Source organism: Oncorhynchus mykiss, chromosome 6 (genome assembly GCF_013265735.2).
Source record: "Oncorhynchus mykiss isolate Arlee chromosome 6, USDA_OmykA_1.1, whole genome shotgun sequence".
Classification (NCBI taxonomy): Eukaryota; Metazoa; Chordata; class Actinopteri; order Salmoniformes; family Salmonidae; genus Oncorhynchus; species Oncorhynchus mykiss.
Genome location: NC_048570.1, coordinates 71952999 through 71976557, shown reverse-complemented (window position 1 = coordinate 71976557; position 23559 = coordinate 71952999). Strand labels below are relative to the sequence as shown.

The 23559-nt window shown below is 41.2% G+C and overlaps 1 long non-coding RNA gene across 1 annotated transcript; it reads right to left on the bottom strand.

Moving 5' to 3' along the window:
- Positions 1-8755: 8755 nt before the first annotated feature.
- LOC118964930 lies at positions 8756-14634 on the bottom strand. Its single transcript, XR_005052233.1, has 3 exons — positions 11342-14634; positions 9919-10989; positions 8756-8910 (listed from the first exon to the last, which is right to left on the bottom strand). It is a non-coding gene; the product is annotated as an uncharacterized LOC118964930 (long non-coding RNA).
- Between the last annotated feature and the right edge of the window lie 8925 nt (positions 14635-23559).

Sequence of the window (23559 nt, the reverse complement as noted above, 5' to 3'; positions counted from 1 at the left end):
AGCAAGGCCCGCCTCCAACCCTCCGACCAGTCAAGAAGACCGAAACGACAAGACTCCACCTACTTTATTCTATGTATAAAAATGTATGTAACCATTGTATAGGCCTCTTTTTCACCTGGCTCCTTGCCGAGTTATGTGAACTAGGTCCGTGCACGTAAAACTGCGGGACAAGATATCTCTGACTCATTAAAACTGTCTTTTGTTACAACTGAAATCCACTCTGTCCAGCGTCCGTGATTTGGTCTCAACTCTCCAGTATTTGAACACTAACAAAATTGGTAGCAGAGGATGGTTGTTCTTGAATTCGATCTATTATAAGTTAGTGTGAGAGGACGAGACTGATCACGGCTAAAAAATCAGACGGAAGAGTGACTTCCCCAGCCATTCATCTTGCCTCAGGAAATCTGATCGGAGCGCTCTATATAAAGGTGAGCAGAGCCCGTTATATCGAAATCTGCATATTGTATTATAGCCTAAACCAAATTTTGATCAGAAAGTACTGGGCGTGAGTATGAATCGGTGCCCAAATTTTTTACATAAGAACCTAAGACATTGATTAAAGATATCTTGTTTTGTAAAAAAAAATATATATATATATATATATATTCTTATTAATGGGCCTATACTCAGTTATTTTAATAGGAATGTGTGAATTGTGATTGACCAATGTGTTAAATTCCTCCAGGGACCCTATTTGTTCTGAAATCTGCATAGAAAACTGTCCTAATGATATATGTATTGGGATGTGTATAGAGGTGACGTTAAATAGTGGCTGTGTTTTAACACGTAAAGGACACAATTATGGATGTTGGAAATTCAATGAGAATTTCATACGAATGAATGAATGATAGATGAACCGAATCTGCAAGTAAAAATGTCCTATTTTGATATGTTCTGTACTATCAAATAAGGTCTTGTGGAGGTGTGGTTATAGATGAACCGAATCTGCAAGTAAAAATGTCCTATTTTGATACGTTCTGTACTATCGAATAAGGTCTTGTGGAGGTGTGGTTATAGTTGAATTATAGATGAACCGAATCTGCAAGTAAAAATGTCCTATTTTGATATGTTCTGTACTATCGAATAAGGTCTTGTGGAGGTGTGGTTATAGTTGAATTATAGATGAACCGAATCTGCAAGTAAAAATGTCCTATTTTGATACGTTCTGTACTATCGAATAAGGTCTTGTGGAGGTGTGGTTATAGTTGAATTATAGATGAACCGAATCTGCAAGTAAAAATGTCCTATTTTGATACGTTCTGTACTATCGAATAAAGGTCTTGTGGAGGTGTGGTTATAGTTGAATTATGGATGAACCGGATCTGCAAGTAAAATCTCCTGTTGATACATATAACATCGAATAGGTCTTGTGGAGGTGTGGTTGGATTGAATGAATCTGCATGAAAAATGCCCTATTAAAAAAGCTGTGTATTATTTAATAGGTTTTGTAAGAGGTGTAGTCGAGTAGATACAGGATATGTAAGTTTGGCGTTCCACAAGACAGAGATCGGGAATGAGGTGGCTATTGCACATCAAACAATAAACATAATATGAACCAGAGTTGACATTCCATGATTTGGAGATGGGGGAAATTAAATTGAAAGAAACGTTTGTCGCGGAGTAGGTTGGGATACGTAACTGGGCTATTAGGCACACGTGCTGATAGACAAAGCCACCTTAGTATCGAATGGCCGGGCAACTTTGATTGACAGCAGCCGGGCTGGAATACTGATTTTCGTTTTTTTTCATTCCTGTTGATATTGCCTAAAGTTTAAAATTATTCTGACAATTGCTATAGAATCGCTGGAATTTACTGATACAAGTTCATAAAGGAACTTACTGAATTGTTTCTAGAAAGTATTTAAATAAGCCGCCGAGCTTACTACAGACTTTGTTTGACAGACGCTAAAAGCTACACACTGATTTTGGGGTTTTTCTATTCTATCCATATTTCCTAAAGATATAGAATTATTCTGACAATTGCTATAGAATCGCTCAAATTTACTGATATAAGTTCATAAAGGAATTTACCGAATTGTTTACAGAAAGTATTTAAATAATTCACTGAACAACTCTTAGTTGTCTAGAAATTCTATCTATATTTCCTAAAGAGCTAGAATTACTCTGAAAATTGTTATAGAACCGCATATATTCACTGATATATTGTTCCAAAAGGAAATCGCCGAATCATTTTTAGAAAATACCTAAACGAATCGCTGAACAAATTCAAATAAAATACCAGAGAAACAGACACGTGGCGGGCGTCACATACTGATAACCCCCTTTGTATGCGAGGGTGGGGGTAGAAGAGATAAGCCATTGCCAGTACAGCAGTATATCTAAGCATACAACGATAGAAATAAACACCACATAGTAAGGATTGAATATACCTAAATAACGCATTATACACATTATCAGACGAACTAGATAAAATGTCTGCAGCTACCACGCCCAAACTAAAATTCAATGAATATTTAGATCAGAGTATGATTGATAGAGCGGGAGGTAAAGAACAGTATGGGAAAGTGGAGAAAGTGTGGAAAGGATTACGGATAAGATGGACACAAGCAGGTTATTTTAGCGGAGGACCACCTACAGGGGGGAAACTCCAAGATATGCAGACAGAATTAGAGGACGCAGTAGAGCATGCAAAAGCGAGTGAGGCGGAGAGAAACAAGATACACAGGTTCAAAAAAGTAGGTACAAGAGAGAGAGCGGAGGTGGAGCTCAAGATAGGTACATGGGCCATACAGGAGAGTAGGAGGGTGCTACCCAAAAACACACCAGACATGATGTGCGTGGCTATTGTGGCGTCGGGGGATGTTAAAGCTCCGCCTGAGAACTTGCCCACGGCTCCCCCTGTGGCCGTTTCTCCCTCACTATATCCACAATTGACAATGGAGGCAGTTCAGCCCCAGCCATACTCAAAGGGACAAAATCACCGGAGCCTGTCACACAACCCATTCCTGCCCAGGGCACCTCCCACAATACAGGCTCCAGTTCTGAGAATAGACCAAGGGGAGTTAAAAGGGGAAATTACCCTGGGGATAACGGCTGGCCATATGGTATGTGAACAGTTCGAAACTGGGATTCCAGGAGCAGGAGACCTCCCCCAGGAACGGAGGCCGCAATGCTCCTCTGTGAACTCTCTCACCTCTGAAACCAGAGGACACCTACAAACAAGATTAGATTCAAACCACTTCTATCAGACGGATAGGGAGGACTGTCATCAGAACATAGATATCGAAAACGAAGAAGAAATTGACATGGTGCTCACCCCAGCTCCGATGGGAGCTCCAAACGTGACTAAGATGCAGGAGCTGCTGAAATCATCAATAGCTCGAGCTAAGGAACTCAGGGAGCTAATAGCTAACCAAGATAACAACAGAGAGGGAGCCTACCGTGTGGAAGGCATAATGAGAGGAACAGTAACCAAAGTTACCGAATCAATGGGGTCCGAAACACTCCGTCAGTCCTCCAGAATTGCTGATAGAAGAGAGCGAGAGCAGGAGATGGCAGGACAGTACCCCCTGCGACCGACACCAGGTGATGCACACACTGTGCAGTACCAGCCCTGGAAAATGACTGATTTAACAACACTGATGGGACAGATGCCTAGCCTACATGGAGGAGCTTCAGCGTGGCTACTTCAACTGCAGACACTTACGTCAGGCCTGCAACTCTGCCTAGGAGACATGAAAGCACTTCTAGCAAGAGCCACCGACCACGGAACCATGGAGGCCCTCATGACAGCAGCTGACCTTGGATGGCGGGCCCCAACACTGCCCATAGACCACTTCCGTACCAGATTATGGGAAGTTCTACGGAGAGCATACCCTACAGAAAGAAACCATGCCACCTTATCCTCCTTCACAATCAACCCAGGTGAGCAACCTGCAGCATACCTGGACAGGGCTAAGACCACATGGAGATCGGTCCACGAAGAACCATTCGATCACACTGATACCACACTCAGCATGTGGAAGGAAATGGTGGTCAACGGGTGTCCTGGAGATGTTAAAACCAAACTCAGAGGAACGGTAGGGTTGATTGCACTTCCTCTGACCCAATTCAATACGCATGTGCACCACCATGTGACCCAGCACAACAAGGAAAGAGGGGGTGCTGAGAGCCAGGTGCAGTCCCTCCAGGTACAACTCCTGAAACTCCAATTGAAGGAAGCACAACAAGGAGAAAAACCTAAGAAACAGATGGTGGCGGAAGAAACGAAGGAGCCGGGAACCAAAACAGACATCTCCCAAATAGTGGCCCAGACTGTCGCTCAGATGATCCAACAGCAGGCAGCCTCACTCACGGCCACTAGGGGGGCCCAACCACCCCAATACCCTCCCCCACAGCAGTATATCCTGCAACAACAACACCCAGTATGGGCTCGACGGGGTCCCTACACTGGACAACACAGAGGGGGAAACTACCAGTGTTTTAACTGCGGAATTACCGGTCATTTTGCCAGAGATTGCATGAAACCACTCTCCCCGCAGCAACAGCAATGGAGAGCAAGAGGAAGTGGGGGAAACCCACCTCTGCAACATCAGCAACCAGGACCCACACCCATGCATCAGCAACAGCCAGCATACAACCACCCAGAATCTAGCCACATGCAGTAGGAGCAGCAAGATTACAACCAACCCTCCCACTTCAACACCTGATCACCCAGTAAGAATGATGAGGATGCCACTCCTGCCGATGACCACACTGTCTGAAGCCCAAGAAGTGTACTGGCTAAAATGCCTACCCACAGGGCCTGCCACCCCTCACATCCAGTTTAAGTTCAACCAACTGAAAGCTCAAATCTACACTGCACCCATATAAGACTCCCCAAGCTGAGATCCATTGCACACTCAATGCAACAGAAACGGATGACTGCCTCTACACTGCAGACTGGGACGAAGACATGATGCACCTGACCCCACCTATCAGGTGTTGTACCATTGGGTGTGGCCCAGAGGGGGTGGCAGCACCGGTCATCCTACGATCAAGGAACCTCCATGCACCCCTGGCCTGGACGGCTGAAGCATCAACGGCCATAGCACTCCTGAAAACAGATCTATCAGCGGCAGCAGCTCTGACTGCACCTGACTACAAGAACAAGTTCCATTTGGATGTTTCTGAAAGGGAAGGATTCACCTCATCCGTCCTATTCCAGAAACAAGAGGGGGAGAGAAGGGTCTTGATGTACTACTCTTCAAACTTGACCACATTGAGGTAGGACAGTCAACATGCTCCAGATACGTTGCTGCAGTAGCAAAAGCTATTGAAAAAACAGCTCACCTCGTGATGTCACCCTTCAATCAGCCATCATCCCTCAACCAGCATCGGCCAAATTAGCTGAAATCATCGGATTGACGCAGGTCCTCATCAGAGGAAAAGGAAAGACTGAATATCTATACAGACTCAGCCCATGCCCATGAAGCAGGCCACACTGATGGACCCAGAACTTTTATGAGAAACACATGGCCCCACACACGAAGGCAAACTAAAGACCCTCCAAAAAGGCCTCGCACATCTGGTGGCACCCTCTCATAAAAAATATGACTGACTTATTTTATGACGATGATTTATTTTGTGACGAATGCAATGGTTGTGACAGACACAACCCAAAGAAACCATATCAAACACCAATGGGCTCATACTTAGTACCTAATGCATGTTTTCAGGACATTAGTATAGACTACACCGACATGGGCCCTGACAATTTATCTAAAGGCAAACGCTATCTCCTAGTTATAGTAGATAGGTTCTCCAAATGGGTAGAGGCAATAATAACAAAAGGGGAGGATGCTAGGTCAGTCTTTAAGTGGCTACAAACCAAACTAATACCCAGGTATGGCATCCCAAGACAAATCAAATTTGACAAATGGCTTACATTTAACAAACACCTGAGACAGGTGGAAGAAAGATTTGGCATAACCCACAGATTTGGATCTGTGTACAGGCCCCAATCCCAAAATCTGGTGGAACGTCAAACCAAAAGCAAAAGCTAAGATAGCTAAAGTATGTGCCTCATGGGATAATGACTGGTAGAGTCATGCATGGTCCACCAAGGGAGGGAGGTCATATGCCCGCCCTTGATGTACAACAAATTGTAATGTCTAATTATGTGAAAAAACTGACGGTTCTCTCTGCAGCACTCTCTACCCAGGTTCACAAGGTCCAGGAGGGGGAGCTGCCGGGGGACACGCCACTACTGAAGGTAAAGGTTGGTGACGGGGTGAGGGTTACAGTCCACAAGAGAAAGTGGCTGGAACCCAGGTGGACTGGACCGTACGAAGTGAAGGAGGTTACTTCACACTCAGTCCAGGTCAAAGGTAAATCAGGCACACCTTGGCACCGCCTTACACATTGCACCCCAGCCCCAATTCCTTCTAGAACACTGACTGAAGTCAGAGCTGATTTGAGCGGCCTAAATTCGATTCCAAATGAAGACACTCCTTCCTCAGGTGATGCGGCATCAAACTCCGCCTCCCCTGAGAAGGGAACCTCGCCCAGTTAGAGGGAAATTTCTCCCTCTCTGGGTGAGGCTGGGGATATCTGGTCCCTTATTTGTGATATTCCTTCTGATATTTGGAGTAACCATAGGACTTTCACATGGTAAATTGAACAACTATTTCACCCTGCCACATCACATACACCAACCCCTACACATGTCCCTAACTCCTTTCCTGATATCACTCCCTCCAATCACTCCCGTCCCAAACGTAGCACTACACCTACAGACCCACCATGCAAACCAGACAAGGTTAGGAGCACCACCTTATGTATACCCACGATTGCAACCGCCACCTTTCTGCTATAGTTTTCACGTCTAATAGATGTGAAGAGGGGGATTTGTTATATAAATATTCATACACATAGCTCATATAAACAAAGACATTCCGTCGTAAGAACACATACACCCAGCCATAAGACTGACCCCCTCTTCCTTATATAAACACACATCTCATCTCCCTCTAACTGGCCGGTCCCAAGAGCAAAGAACTTTTGCTGTGCACCAATGGGGCCCGCTCTGGCTAGAGCAAAGCCCGCCTCCAACCCTCCGACCAGTCAAGAAGACCGAAACGACAAGACTCCACCTACTTTATTCTATGTATAAAAATGTATGTAACCATTGTATAGGCCTCTTTTTCACCTGGCTCCTTGCCGAGTTATGTGAACTAGGTCCGTGCACGTAAAACTGCGGGACAAGATATCTCTGACTCATTAAAACTGTCTTTTGTTACAACTGAAATCCACTCTGTCCAGCGTCCGTGATTTGGTCTCAACTCTCCAGTATTTGAACACTAACAATACAGACACTAGTGACCATATTTTTCCAGGCAAAAACATACAAATAGCTGAATTAGAATCTAAAATCAATTTTAGTCTATCGGTGTCAAAGCTGAGATACGAACCTCAGTGTCCCGCGTAATTTTACCGTTAATCCACCAACACTATTGAAATGATTGAGTTTCCCCGCCAATAACTATATTATTATAATTGTCTGTAGTCGCAAACTCCGGCACCGAGAATTCCCAGAAATAGTCCTAATTTAAACCCTTCCTGACTATTTTAGCGGTATCAGTTTCTATTCAGGGTTCATCATCCTCTTTTGTCTGAGTCAGACTTTGGGCGCCTCCCTTCCTTTTCCTTTGTTCTCAGCTCTCTTCCTCGCCTCGGCTAACCATATCCTAGCTGTATTTAGCCCCTCTGCCCGTTGTTTATCTGTCTTGTCTCCACTAACCCTATTTATTTGTTTAATCATTGATTCCAGTTTTTCTTTATTTAAACGTTCATCAAATTCGTACTTACTCCTCCATGTCTGGCTAAAATAGGTGTTCCTCTTATCTTCTTCCTGCATATATTTCTAATCTCCCGTTAATTTCGGGACCTCCTTTGAGGATTTACTACCAATGGTTAATAAATCATTGCCGCTCCTAGTAGCAATGTTGGTACTTATCACTATCTATGTGTATATATATATATTTCTATGACCTATGTATGTGCTTTTTACCATTACCTAGTCACTATGGCTGTTCTACTGCCTGACTATGTGTGTGTCTCTTTAATGATTACAATCTATGTGTATGGATTTCTAGTTGTGTTTTCTCCTTTATGGAAACCTTATCAATAGCTTTAACTGTTGAATCAGATATTAGGTCTTACCTATACAACTATAAGCCCAGGGGTCGTAAATCCCTAGTTAACGTCTTATATCAGGTTGTGTCGGAGGGCTTTTAAAGTACACTAATATCTTTATCTCACGCCACTATTTTAGGTTTCCCTCTCTCCTGGAACCTCTTGTTTATAGATTTGGCTTTTATCCCAATCCTCTAGATTTTGGCTTCCCTCTCCTCCTCATTTGGACTTTATTTCAGTACTATTTGTTTAATTGTAACGATGGTCAATACTCCCAGAGTTGAATTGACCATTCAAGTTATCTTGTACGCATAGAATTCCCTTCCTGTCTTCCCACGCCTAGTTAATATCCTATTTGTACAAGATCACCGTCCTATCCCCCAGCACCTATTTAAAATCCCCTCTTAATCTCGGGCGAACATGCCTCTCATGATTAAGTTTAGTTTATTTACGGTAGTGCACGTTACCGCAGGTTTTTTGAACCTGCCCAGTGTATGTTGGTCATACAAACCCTGTGGGAATAGTAAAGCTCCCATTATTGATAAATTCTAAAAAATTTAGAACACCAAATCAAAGAACTTAAATCATTCCCCCCAGAATCGAGAATATAGGCTACTGACCTTGTCGCCGACTGGGAAAAGCAATGTTCGTTGGATCTAGTCACCATCCCTGTCGGTCTGGGGTGTACACCGGCCTGGTCTTTAACCTCAATTCAGTGGCCAGGTCTTAAATAACGGGACCAGACCCGCTCGTGCACGATTTTCTGCATACGACCTTCAGATGACAGAGACGGGTATTTTAGATCCCGGTTCGAAGGACCAATTGTTACAGGAATTAAATTCCTTTGTTTTATTTAACTAATTCAATTCAACACTGTCCACTCCTAAGAATTTGTAAGACCCTTATTTGCATAAAATGGACAGAGACTGTCGTGGAGGATCGTTACAAAATATAACACTTACAAGAACTTGTGAATTCAATATAGGCTTTTAATACAAACATATCAGAAGCCTAGATGGTCCGCGGAACACACACCTTTCCAGAGCTCTATGCCCTATGTCTATAGTCCATCCGTTGGTCATTTGGATGACCCCCTCCTTTGTGTGTCCCTCTGACCTTGGTATGTCCAGCTGTCCTATGCTCTCATGGCCTTACTTTGGTTTCCTGTCCTATACAATAGACAATGCATTTTACCAGAATGGCAAATGCACTCTAAGTGTATCTTTCTCTTGTGGTACAGTATTATGTTTCTCACTATATGTACATATTGCTCCCACAAATCCCTCTGGTGCTAATTTAGCACCAAAAACTACACTAAATGGACATATAGGGTGGAGGCTAATACCAACAGTTGACAAAAACATTAACAAAAACAAAGTTTACAAATCACCTGGACCAAACATCTCCAGATCCTATTTGAAACATAAAACACTTAAAAAACCCAATTAGACCAAACATCTCCAAACAATAACATAGAAGTAAAAGATCTAGTCTGTAAAGAATAAAACACTTATAATCAATCATTATATTGTGAAGAAGCAATGAGCATGTAGTATGCCCACACATCCAGAAACTATCAGCTATTCCTTAATCCTGATTCTTTAACATTTCAAGATATAATGTTACTTGAGTTATATTACCACATTTTACCTTTGTGTTTCACAATCATTACTTTATGTTATCTTAGTTGTCACAGGCTCTTCCTGTTTAGATCAATCTTAATTACCGTGGTGCTACTCCCTTCGGTCACTGTTCTTGTTATTTCAACTATATGTTCCTCACCTTCCAGTGGTTCAATCTTGTTCATGATGAGCACCCACTCGTCTACTTCTTTGGTTAACGTCAGGTCACATCCTTTTGGGTCCCAAATGACTTCTCCCTTCGTTTGATGATGTGTCCATCCACAGAGTGCAATCTCCGGTAAGGGTTTGATCCTTTTGATTGAGATTGTCTTCTGTTCTCCTGTTTCAGTTATGTGTTTGTTGTGGAACAGAGATTCTAACCTTGTCAGTCTTTTTAAATTGTTTGGCTGGTTCCTCTCTTCCTGTTTCCACCCTACATCTTGATTGTGCGTGAGTCTGTTGTTTCTATACTAGCGTTCACTGTTACTTCTGTTATGTCAATGTCATTGTTTTTCCGTGGTTCTAACTTCAAGTGTCTGTTAAGGAGACCATTTAAGAGCTGAAAAGTCAATTGTGGGGAAATACCCATTTTTTCAGCTTGCAGAACTTTTCCTCCTCTTTGTGGGGTCTCCTTCTGTTCCTTGTGAGGCCTCTCCTCCTCTTTCCTCCCCTGAGACTCCCTCCTCAGGCCTGACTGGACTTCCATCTGGAAGGATGTCAAGTTTAGGGAAGAGATGTTCCCATTCTGCAGGTGGTACTTCGGGGTCCCACTGTGGAGGGCTTCTGTCAAAGAGGTCTGCCACAACAGGTATGTCATCAAGAGTAGCAGGCGTGTTACTCCCTCCCATCCCTGGACTCTCTGTCCCCACAGGAGTGAATTCTGGTTGTTCACAGGTTCTTTCTCCAGTGTTGTCTCTCCTTCGTCTTCTTCTGGGTGCATTAGGCAATGCACCTGTCGTATTTTGGCTTTCACTTGGTCTGCTGTTCTCTTGGCTCCTCCCTGGCGTCTCGATTGCTTTCGCTGTTCCTGCTCCCTCCGGGCTCCCTCCTGGTGAATTAGCATCCTCTGTGTACTCATCTCTATATGGTTGTGTCCTTCTTTCTGTTGCGACTCGGGTGCAGTGATTCAGATGGTACCACATCTTGCTTCCTTTCACTTGGACGGCCGTGTTTGTTGCTACAGCCACCCGGTAGGGTCCTTCTCTCCTCTTCCTTTCTTGCTCTATTTCAACTGATAAGCATATATGCATAACCTTAATCAACATTATATCTTCTTGAAGTAATTCAACACTGTATATGCTTTCACATCAATGCCTTGAACTTGTTGTTTAGAGTACAACTACCCTAACATCTATCCCTTTTTACATGATGCATTAACAAATAAAACAAGTAGCCCCCAAACTCAACCCAGTATGTCTACAGTGGAATCTAGTCTCTCTCTCTTTCTCTGGTTCCATGTCCTCTGTCATGGTGTTTTTAAGCTCACCCATTATTCAGCTGGACCTTACTTCTTGTGAGACTTAAGCACCCACCAAAGAAAGACATGACGATCTTTACCACTGCAGGTGCTGTAAGAAGTATACCTGGTGTATCTTGATGTACACTCAGTCTTCAGAATTCAGCCCATGCCCTTCCATCTGGCCTCTTATGTGCTGTTTTTTTCCTGAGGACATACACACTAACACATGGGTTATTTCCTTTCTTCTTATAGCAAGATCACTAAATCTTAATTTTTAAATAACAGCCCTATGTAAACATTCTGTCTCAAATACCTGGCCTCCTGCCACAAAAATATTCATAATGATAGCCAAATTATGGTCCCTACAGCAATTGCTGTAAGAATAACATGTAATCAGTCAAGTGTCTTCCAGTTGGAAGAATATCCAATCCTAACAAAACTAAATCATAAGTTTCTTAAACTTTTGCTCTAGTGTTCAAAATGCCACTACTTATTACTTTTACCATAATCTAGGTATGTGTAATGTTCTATTTACTTTTAGAATTGTCCCTATATTTTATATCCCTATATTTTTACAAGACCAACTGTCCTTCCTTTTCTGTGAGTTATCTCGTCTATTAATATACATTGTTTCTAGAAATAACACCCCTCCGCTACCATAACCTTCATGTATGAGCCCCCAATGTAGTTACAGTTTTTCTAACCCATAACACATAAGTCACTACTCCTAATTTCCTTCCATAGTTTGATACATACTTAAACATTCTCAAATCATTTTTAGTCAATTTATATCAGTCCCTCCTCAGGAACAATATACACACTTATTTTCCTCAAAACAAAAATAAATTGACCAAACAAGAAAAAATAGTAACTAAATTATAATAACTGCATATTTGCAATAAATTACCACTATTTGTAATGTAATTAAACCTGGGGAAAACGTCCATCCGTTTTGTTCTATGCCCATGTTATGTTGGTCTCTTTCTTCTTCATCCTTGGGTGTTATCGCACAACAGACTATACCTTTTATTCAATTACTTATATAATTACAATTACAATGACTTTGTAAAACAAAAGAAACAAAAACCTTTAATCTAATATTCTGTAAATTCTGTCAATCACCCTGTCTCAGGATTAGTTTCCAGAGCTTCCCTAGGCCTACTAAATTTAAACAGTCCTATATCCAAATCATAACTAAATGTTGTTTATAAATTGTCCAACCCAATATTCAGGATAACAGTCCTTAGTGCTTACTTTAACTCAAATGCGACCTTCTCAATTCAATACACATCATTAACATTATACTAAAAACTTTTAGTACCAGTAATATCTATTTTCCAATGCGCCCCATTGTCTCTGTTTCTGTCATGAGTGGCCTGGTAATAAAAGGTCATTACCCCAATCCCCTTTAGTCTTTCTTCTCCCAGCACATATCATTCCAGCATGTCTATTTTAGACACAGTTCACAGGTCATCAGACACAGTTGTCCCTCACTATTCAGCCATAGGGTAGGTTTGAGTTTCACACACACTTGTTGTGGTGATAATCTCTCCAATGCATTAAAGCATTCTGACGTCACCTTATTCTACTGGCGATCTCTCAGACGAGTTACAGATTATGTAGTTATCAACATAACCCTCGCAGAGACCCCCACTCCAATAAACCATTTGGAGTAACTGTTATCCCTTGTTAACATATATTTCCCTTTTATATGCAGAATGAACAAAGCACATTTGTATTTACCCAAAGACCATAACCCCAGGGAACTGATAATTTCTCCTATGAACCCGTGTTTAATCAAAAAATAAACCTATTTGAGTAACTAGTCAATTTAAGATTACAACTATTCATCATTTTCCCAAGGAAATAATAGAATTTCAAAGTGATTGTACACTTTTTGAATAGAGACTGGTGTTTCTCAATCATTTTATAATTAAATCCCACCTGTTCCAACAATTTCTAGTGAAGTTGATCAGTCTTCACGGTAAATTCTTAGGATTCAGGGCATTTGACACCATTAAAAATGTTTCCACTCCCTTTTCATTAGAAACAACTTAAATACATTTTCAAAAACATTTCCATCGTTCTGCATACCCAATTTGAAACTGAATTGAAAAAAACCCTTCCAAAATAAATCCACTATTGCATATTCATTCACGGTATAAGGTATACCTACTAGTGTACCATAGGTCAAGAACACACAGGAACTGGCCTCACTTATCCGGAACTCCAGTTATAGCCTTATCCAGATACTTTTACTTTTAAAGTGGCCGAATATCTCTAACTGCTTTCCTCAGTACCGCAGTCTCCAATGACATTTTGACCAGAGAAAATGAAACCCCTTTTTTCTGGAAAAGAAATGTACATTTCGTTAATATTCACAATGTTACCTTTTAATCAGCAAGCCAATAGTATTGCTTAGATATTGATTTCATTCTATAAGCGTCTTAGCAGTTTCAGAGAATGACGGTATAGAATGTCTAACAAAACTGAAAACCCCTTACGTTTTTCTGAACATGCGAGAAAAGTTTAGCCATGCACAGAACGCATAGTTTCTTCCTGGTTGGTTATCTGTATCTTACCCTTAGAAATTGAAACACCAATATATTACATTTTGCTTTTCTCCAATTACTTTTACTTAGGTGGTGTTTTCTCATATACGTTTATTTTCCGTCTTTTGACGCTAATAACAAATTCTCCACGTATTTTATCACTACTGAAACTATTGTTTCAATGCAAAATGATACCACGTGGGACTATTAGTAAATCCCATCGGTACTTTACTAGAGGTTAGGTAAAACGTGATCTAGTACGTATTTTATCACATATAAACTGTACTCTCTATGAACCACTTATTGATCGATCAGAGACTATACACCGCTTGGTGAATATTCCATTCTTACTAACCTCAAAAACGATTAGTTGTTGCTCTTTTGAAAAAGATGCAAACTCCTGTATAGCGGCATTCTCTGCTACCGCACTAAGTCCCAGCATCATCTTACACTCATTCTTCCCATACCAATTAGCTCCACATCTAAAACAGGGAGCTATTTTCTTACGCTGAGATATTCTCTATAGCTCTGCTAACCACTCGCACGTCTGCGAGGGCAAGCAGAATCATATCTGTCCCCCATCGTAATGTATTTTCTGATGATAGAATGTTGACATCAGAACGCTGGTAAATTGAGTTTCTTTTTATGGTTTTATGTGAATGTTCCAATTCCTAATTGCCTCCCTGAATCGTTTATTTTATTTATCCTGTTTACTGGGTAATGTTGTCCTCCATTATCCAGTTTGCCCTTTCACGTTGAAGCCGAATTTTCTTTCTTCCTACTTCGCATCCGTTATATACTACCCGTGCCTTATTTAATACCTCTTAACACCTATTGTATTTTTTACAATGGTCGTTTAACACATTATCACGTCAATGTTTTATCCTTATTTTTACCTTATTTTTTTTTACCTTCTTTTGCCCAATGTTTATCGATTTCATTCCCTTTGTCTAACGATAGTTAAGAGTGCCACCCCTTAATTTATTACCCTGCCTGTCACAGAAAGACTCTCCTCTGGACATCCTCTGGCACGACGCACACATAACCTGTTCTTCTTCCTTTCACCACAGAGAATTCTCATTCATGCATTTTATTTCCATTCATTCAGTTTCTTTTTTTCACATACACCCTTCGTTTTACCTAAAACAACCTATAGTTTCTTACCTACTGACTTAATTCACTTCCTCTACATAAGCCGGTATTATCCTATAGGATTTTTCATGCATACCCTTCGTTTGACCTAAAACGACCTAGTTTTACCTCCTAACTTAATTTACTTCTCCTACATAAGCCGGTATTATCCTATAGGATTTATTTAGCAGTTGAACCCAGCCAAATCGGGTCAGAGTTCTTCCGCTCCCTATCTATTCACCTGAGCAGTCCCTCTCTCTCTTCTAAAGGCGGTAACCGTGAATACACCACCCAACAGACCCCTTTTCTGATCTCTTTTAAAGGGTGGTATTCGTGGATTTTTCTAACTACTTATTTATGCAGATCTCTATTATTTTAGAGCTGTATTCATAAGTAACCTGTCCATTCAGTCCTTCTACTAACTTTATTGAAGCGGTATTACAGGATTTTTAATTAGAGCAATATTGTGGCGTGACCTACCGATTTACAGACCCCCGTTTAGCCAGACGGAGCGTTTTATCCGCAGGATCTATTTAGCAGTTGAACCCAGCCAAATTGGGTCAGAGTTCTTCCGCTCCCTATCTATTCACCTGAGCAGTCCCTCTTTCTTCTTAGAGGTGGTAACCGTGAATACACCACCCAAGCAGACCCCTTTCTAATCTTTTTCTTAAAGGGCGGTATTTGTGGATTTTTCTACTTATTTTTTGATACGTTTATGACCCTATGAGCAGGCAGCAGCTGCCCCACACCAGGCCAGGCAGCTCAGCCAGAGAGCGCAAACAACCGCACCTAGTCAAACCACACAAGGTCCCCAAATGAATGGCTCGGTGAGAGGGGCAGTCCGAATCACACACACCCAACACAGGTCCCGCTCAGGTTGATTGGGCTGTGTTTACGCACATTCCAAAACAGATCCTGAGATAGTCGAGCCTGGTCAAGTAGAATCAGACGGAACAACTCCTCCCAATCAAACCAGACACTTGGGTCCATTCGAACGGTCCGACCAGAATGAGTGCAAACCCCCTCCGCTAAATGCCTGACTCCGGCAAGGTCTACCCGTCTCCCCATACTTAGTCCTTACAAATGCAAATATATATTTAACAACCTCCAAAATCACACATGCATGCACTTCATTGAATTCAAAAGTTCTTAGCATTCTACTGGGTTTAGGAAATTTAAAGAGAGACCTACGTGACGCCCCTCTCGCTGAGACAGGATCTCTGAAGCAATCTACAAACATTTTAACTATGTAAGAACATGCTTACCTTTTTATAGTTAGGCGGCCACCTTTGTTTGCAAGATTGTCCAAAGAAACCGTCATCAGCCCGGAACGTCACTCCGTGGTCCCTGTCTCTCCTGGCTAGCTCGCCAAGTTATGTCGTGGAGGATCGTTACAAAATTTAACACTTACAAGAACTTGAATTTAATATAGGCTTTTAATACAAACATATCAGAAGCCTAGATGGTCTGTGGAACACACACTTTTCCAGAGCTCTGGCTCTGTTTTTATATACATACAACATATGAGTCCATCCCACATGTAAATGAAGTTACTTCCCTCAGTCCATATGCCACCATTATATCCCAATCTGTGCATCCAGTACTGAACACGATACAGTTTAACACAGGTTAGAAACTGAAAATGACGTCATTAGTTTTCAAACTGTCTCTTCTCCCACCCTGGTACAAAGGCAGTATCTCAAGCCTTCCCACATCGTCTCCCTACCAAGTTAATATAATTTATGACCGAGCCAAGGTCTTCCTGTGTAGACAAGCATTCTAGCCAGTCTGATGATAAGTTAATTCATTTCTACCAAGGAACAGACAGTCATTGTTCTAATTCTTGATTATATTTACAGTACTAGGATTAAAAGAAAATTCATACATCTATACAGTAACATAATAGTATTCTGATTAGTCAGTCCTGATTGAAACGTATACATAATTAGTCATTATTGATAAAAACAAATCCCTTAACAACTCTTAAGTGATCAAAGTTTTCTCCTGGATTCACCTGGTCAGTCTGTCATGGAAAGAGCAGGTGTCGCTAATATTTTGTACTCTCAGTCTATATTTCCGCATTATGAGTTTGGAAGAATACTCAAATTGTGAAAATGATGATGCCCTTTTAGTTTAAGAGCGGTTTAAAAAGACCACCTGAAATTTCAGCCTGTTTTGGTGGGATGGAGTTTTGGCCTTCGATGGTGATATCATGTGGTAATTTCACTGAACAAAAATATAAATGCAACATGCTACAATTTCAAATGTTTTACTGAGTTACAGTTCATATGAGGAAATCAGTCAATTGAAATGAATTCATTAGGCCCTAGTCTATGGATTTCACTTGAATGGGAATAGAGAAATACATCTGTTTTTGGTCACTGATACCTTTAAAAAAAAGTAGGGCTTGGATCAGAATCCCAGTCAGTATCTGGCGTGAACAGATAAAATAGTCAAAAAGGTTTATTCACGGGAACGTTCTAAAGTCAAGAATACAAATCAATTCATTTTATACTGACTTCTCACTCCCACACATTCACACAACCATATACACACACATACACACAACCATACGCTCACACAACCATATGCACACACATACACACAACCATATACACACACACACACACACAACCATACGCCCACACATTCACACAACCATATACACACACACACACACATACACAACCATACGCACACACATACACAAAACCATATGCACACACAAACAGACACACACAATGTCCTGCTACGCACACACTGTCTGTCTCACTACTCAGCCGACAGAGATAGTGACCTTGTCCTTGAGACGTACTCCCCGTTCTCTCCCAAATCTCTAGTCAGGTCGGCAACAAGCTCAGACAGCCTGTGTTTAAAATACCATAAAGACATATTGTTTTACCCTAATTCTGACTAGGACTACACATTTATTGATTATGATTTTATGCATTCTAATCAATTCCATACAATTATATGTTTCAGCGCGGAATATTCTAATAATTCAATTAACAGATAATTCTCAACTAACACCTTCCAACTCCCCACCCATTAATGCTATAGCCTATTTTACATTCAGCAAGCAACAGCAACAAGTATATTTCCTCCAATAGGCTATTAGTAGGCTTAGGAAAATAATTCAATATAGGTGTCTAACAAGCTTTTGTAGTCTGGCTTTTCCTGGGACTCCACAAGATTTAAAAGGAATATCTTTGGCAACGGAGAGGACAGTCGCTAATTGCGCAACCAAACAATGAAGACAGGCTACATCTCGAGCATAAGGCCTAAATTAGAAGCGTATGCATATTAGCCCATAATTCATAAACTCAATGTTAGACTTAATGCTGCAGGGGTTTTAGGCTGAGTTTCTGTAAGGCACTTTGTGACATCTGCTGACGTAATAAGGGCTTTATAAATAAATGTGATTATATCCAGTCAATTTACACAGTGAATGAAAAGAAAGTTTATAAAATAATGACATCATAGATAGCCTAGCTGATTGCGCTCCCTCCCAGTGCCTGCGTACACAGATGGAGAAGCTACCCTATTGTTTAAGTTTTTTAGGGACCAGATATGTTTCCTACCTAGGCTACAACAACACAATATAATAAAGAATGTTATTGTTTTCAGGTGAGTACAAAACTCTAGTCTAGGCTGTAAACTGCAGTTCATGTGTGAGGGGCTATTCGAATGAGCCAGTTTACAATAATTGTGTATTCGCTTGATAAAAATAATACATTCCTCATTGCATTGTGTTGTTGTAGCCCAGGTTTAATCATTTTATTTTCTGAAAAAGTAAGCCTAGGCCTTATCAATAGTGAATCTTTGAGTGCAGCCTGGAGGAACACCTACAGATTTGTAATTTCATAACCTGTTAACTTGTCACGTTCTGACCTTAGTTCTGTTATTTTATCTTTGTTTTAGTATGGTCAGGGCGTGAGTTGGGTGGGCAGTCCATGTTTGTTTTTCTATGTTGGTTTTTGAGTTCGGCCTAGTATGGTTCTCAATCAGAGGCAGCTGTCAATTGTTGTCCCTGATTGAGAATCATACTTAGGTAGCCTGGGTTTCACTTTTGGGTTGTGGGTGTTTGTCTTCCGTGTTAGTGTTCGTGCCACATGGGACTGTTTCGTTCATTTCACGTTTATTGTTTTGTATTTCGTAGTGTTCAGTTTATGTATTAAAATAAACATCATGGACACTTACCACGCTGCAAATTGGTCCTCCGATCCTTCTCGCTACTCCTCCTCAGAAGAGGAGGACGAGGTTCGTTACATAACTGTTATTTTTCTTGGACTTTGACAGGTAAATGTTTAGCCTATAGTCCTAATATTTATCTAATGAATGGCCTAATATCTCCATATTTAGCTTCTTACTTTGGCTACACATCACTAGCCACTCTCTTCCAACTGTTCCCGTGCCCAACAGGCTATAGGCTATGCAAGCCTTTCCGCAATAGGCATTCCCCTTCTCGTGAAATCCTAGGAAAAGCTATAGGCTGCAAAAATTACTGAACATATATTTTCATGTTTTATTAATGCTATGCCTAATAGCCTATTTGGGGAAAGAAGCAGGCTTGCTCTTGCAAATTGCTGATTGTGGCCTACAGCATAGAAAATGCATGTTTGGGAAAGTTGAGGAGAAAAAGTACATTGGTGTGATCACTTTTGTCCGGTTATGATGACATTGTTGCACTGATGCACTGCAAATATTCTGAACAAAAATAAAAACACAACATTTGACGTTTTGGTCCTGAAACAAAATATCTGAGAAAATGAGAATTTCTCCTTTGCCAAGATAATCCATCCACCTGACAGGTGGCATGTCAAGAAGCTGATTAAACAGCATGATCATTACACAGGTGCACCTTGTGCTGGGGCCAATTAAAGGCCTCTCTAAAATGTGCAGTTTTGTCACACAACACAATGCCACAGATGTCTCAAGTTTTGAGGGAGCCTGCAATTGGCCTGCTGACTGCAGGAATGTCCGCCAGAGCTTTTGGCAGCTAATTTAATGTTGATTTCTCTACCATAAGCCACCTCCAACATTGTTTTAGAAAAATTGGCAGTACGTCCAACCGGCCTCACAACCGCAGACCATGAGTGACCACACCAGCCCAGGACCTTCACATGCGGCTTCTTCATATGTGGGATCGGCGAAGACCAGCCACCGCAGACAGCTGATGAAACTGGATTTGCACAACCGAAGAATTTCTGCACAAACTGTTAGAAACCATCTCAGGGAAGCTCATCTGTGTGCTCAATGTTCTCACCAGGGTCTTGACCTGACTTCAGTTCGGCATTGTAGCCGACTTCAGTGGGCAAATGCTCACTTTCGAGCGCCTCTGGCACATTGGAGAAGTGTGCTCTTCATGAATGAATCCTGGTTTCAACTGTACAGATGGCAGACAGTGTGTATAGTGTCGTGTGGGAGAGCGGTTTGCTCAATGTTGTAAACACAGTGCCCCATGGTGGCGGTGGGGTTATGGTAATGGCAAACATAAGCTACGGACAACAAACACAATTGCATGTTATCGATGGAAATTTGAATGCGCAGAGATACCGTGATGAGATCCTGAGGCCCTAATGAATTTATTTCAATTGATTGATTTCCTTATATGAACTATAACTCAGTAAAATCTTTGAAATTGTTACATGTTGCATTTTACATTTGTTCAGTCTATCATTTCTCATGTCCAATATGACTTGGTTGAAGGAGTTTATCATTGTTTGGTAATGCTGTTACCTGATGTTGTCCCAACTGAGCTTGAGAGAAAATCCCAGAAAAATGCAAATTCAACATATCCAACCATCAATATGAGAAGTCAAGATAGTTCATTGTAGCAATGAGACATATTTGACTTTTTTTTTTCAACAGACTGTTGTTGTACGTATGTAAATGCAGCCACATACAATTGAGGCAAAAATGTTTCGACCCTCATTGCATGAGGTCTCATCCAAATGACCCTTGCCCTGACTCCCACAATGCTCCAGGGGTGCGGGTGAGAGCTGTCTGTCGGTTGGACGGTCTACCCATCTGTTACAACTTACATACGTGCTATATTTTTAAAGCTAATGTTAGACTCATTTTGGCAATGTGGTTGTATGCTAGTATTAGTGTGAGAGATTATACGTTTTTTTGGGGGGGGGCTCACCAAGTGTAATTTATGTGTAAATTGGAGGGCACCAATGAGCTACAAATATTTGCTGAAGAAAAGGTCTGACAAATATTGAAGTATGGACATACAGCGGAGACTGTGTAATTGCATACGCAAACAGACGTATATGTGTTTCACCACATAAGGTCTTCTGTCCAGAACAGTTGCAACACATCTGAGTCACTGCTTCCTCAAGCTGCCTGCGGGCAGCCGCTCCACCTGTGTATCTAGAGGTGGGTAGGGCTATTGAACCAGTACATGTCAATGGTGATAGAACCCAAGGTACGAACTGATGAACAAACATTCCACAATTCCTCAAACACTTTTTTGAGGTTTCTAAATTCTTTATAGTTTCAAGTACATATAGGAAAAACTCTTAAAAAAAGGAACATTTGAAGAATATTGTTACATCTTGGGAGATTAACAAAGCCTTGTATGGTATTATTAATTCATTTGCTCAGAGCTAATTTAGGTAACTGCATTAACATCTAAAGTGGGAATGAAAAGCTCCACTTGTATTTTTGTGCTTTTTTTCAGCTGTCCACATCATTACGTCACACCAAATGTACAGTATGTACTGTAGCTACTACACTTTGCTGAGTTATGGCTACATATTGTTTTGTCTGCTTGGTTACAAAAAAGACATAAGACTAATGCCCAAGTTTGTCTGGCTCTCAGTGACAAGCAATGCACTCTGACCATCTCCTCCCAGAAAGAGATCCCCACTCCCCACACGGAGTTCTAACCACAGACCTATGTGTTTAAACTGTAAAATGAAAAGCTCTGTGTGCAAAATATCTACATGTTGTGGAGAGAGGGAAACATTGCTGATCAGGGAAAATAAAGTGCTTTCATTTCTGTGAAACAGATACGTATGAAAATACCCTCAAATAAAGTTGACATTCTGTACTGTTGCCTCATACAACATTTGATCTCACATCCAAAGTGCTGGAGTATAGAGCTAAATTAAACCTTTTAGCTTCACTGCACAAGTAAATACGAATATTAGTGTACATGATGTATATATTTTTGTTTTACAGCAGGATTGATTGAGTCTCTAGGACTGACAAAGCGATTCTCCTTTGCACGGCTCTTGTTCTGATATAACTCATGGCTGAATATATGGCCTACTGACCTACATATCAGGGAGGTCCCCCATCAAATTATTAGTTTCAAATAATAATTCTATCACATCAATGACATCAAATGCAACTTTATTAAATGGACATGTATTCATGAGTGCCGGGTTCCAGATCCTGTTCTTGGAAGTGCTGTAATGCTGACACAGTGCAACTTTGGCAGTGCAACCATTGCAATGGCCAGCCTACATATTTAAGCTGGTGAGTCTAAGGACTGGCAGTGAATGAAGTGGGAATTGGCAATTTTTTCAAGTGATTAACAAACCAAGGGATGATTCAATTGCTACACCATTCAACTAAGAGGTTAGGGCATCAGTGCAGAGTCCAATTTCTCTGGTCTTATATGGTTAGATGGGCTGACATTTCTTCCTGTTGATTAAATTAACATTTGTATATAATTTCAAGATGAATTGAAAGCTGCAATACAGTACCTACAGCAAGACAGGCTTTATTAAAGGGGAAATTCAGGATATTACAGCTTGTTGTTAGATGGCTCCTCATCCTAATAGTAGCCGGTGGACCAGGAGAAACTGTAATCCATTATCTTAACAGCCACTATAAATGTCAGCTAACTTTAGCCACTGCTAGAACTGATGGGGGCATGTATGCAATTGTCAAAATGTCACAGTCAAATAAACTGAAATAATCATCATATTTGGTTTGATGTCACTAAAAGGTGATTTGGCTCACATTGAGGCTCAAACCCAGGACATCTGCCTTGCGGCCCTGACGATGACAGAGGGTAGTGCGTTTGGCCCAGTACATCACTGGGGCTAAGCTCCCTGCCATCCAGGAACTCTACACCATGCTGTGTCAGAGGAAGGCCCTAAAAATTGTCAAAGAACCCAGCCACCCCAGTCATAGACTGTTCTCTCTACTACCCATGGCAAGCGGTACCGGAGTGCCAAGTCTAGGACAAAAAGAAAAGCTAGATATTTGCTAGTGCAAGTGGGGACACTTCAGGCTGAGGAGTAAGTTTCACACATCCCCATGTGCCTCACACATGTCCCTTCCATTTATTGTTATCTAGTGGTGGCTAAAGTTAGCTGAAGTTTGTAGTGGCTGTCTAAAGAAAACCGAAGCATGGAATACATTTTCTCCTGGCCCATAGACTACTTTCAGGGTGAAGAACCATCTAACATCAAGTTTTAAAATCCTGAATTTCCGATGTGCAGGTTTGGCCAAGCCTAGGTTGCACTGTTGGGACTATTCCATTAGTTACATTATAACAGGCAAGTTAATCTAGTCACCTCAAGTATTTGACCCAGTTCTGGTATTTTTCTTGCTTCAACTATGACCCAACTAACTTTGATGTATGGTATATGTACAGTCCTGGATATCTGTACCGATGACCCAAAATTATTATTAA